The sequence below is a fragment of the Balaenoptera physalus genome (assembly GCF_965194825.1).
Source record: "Balaenoptera physalus genome assembly, chromosome: 1".
Taxonomy (NCBI): Eukaryota; Metazoa; Chordata; class Mammalia; order Artiodactyla; family Balaenopteridae; genus Balaenoptera; species Balaenoptera physalus.
Window position 1 is genome coordinate 150,260,506 of NC_138882.1, and position 1,098 is coordinate 150,261,603.

The window sequence follows — 1,098 nt, forward strand, 5'->3', positions numbered from 1 at the left end:
CCATTAGCCAGACTCATCAAGAAAAAGAGGGAGATGACTCAAATCAATAAAATCAGAAATGAAAAAGGAGAAGTTACAACAGACACCGCAGAAATACAAAGCATCCTAAGAGACTACTACAAGCAACTCTATGCCAATAAAATGGACAACCTGGAAGAAATGGACACATTCTTAGAAGGGTATAACCTTCCAAGACTGAACCAGGAAGAAATAGAAAATATGAACAGACCAATCACAAGTAATGAAATTGAACCTGTGATTAAAAATCTTCCAACAAACAAAAGTCCAGGACCAGATGGCTTCACAGGTGAATTCTATCAAACATTTAGAGAAGAGCTAACACCCATCCTTCTCAAACTCTTCCAAAAAATTGCAGAGGAAGGAACACTCCCAAAATCATTCTATGAGGCCACCATCACCCTGATACCAAAACCAGACAAAGATACTACAAAAAAAAGAAAATTACAGACCAATATCACTGATGAACATAGATGCAAAAATCCTCAACAAAATACTAGCAAGCAGAATCCAACAACACATTAAAAGGATCATACACCATGATCAAGTGGAATTTATCCCAGGGATGCAAGGATTCTTCAATATACGCAAATCAATCAATGTGATACACCATATTAACAAATTGAAGAATGAAAACCATATGATCATCTCAATAGATGCAGAAAAAGCTTTTGACAAAATTCAACATCCATTTATGATAAAAAACTCTCCAGAAATTGGGCATAGAGGGAACCTACCTCAACATAATAAAGGCCATATATGACAAACCCACAGCAAACATCGTTCTCAATGGTGAAAAACTGAAAGCATTTCCTCTAAGATCAGGAACAAGACAAGGATGTCCACTCTCACCACTATTATTCAGCATAGTCTTGGAAGTCCTAGCCACGGCAATCAGAGAAGAAAAAGAAATAAAAGGAATACAAATTGGAAAAGAAGAAGTAAAACTGTCACTGTTTGCAGATGACATGATACTATACATAGAGAACCCTAAAAATGCCACCAGAAAACTACTAGAGCTAATCAATGAATTTGGTAAAGTTGCAGGATACAATATTAATGAACAGAAATCTTTTGCAT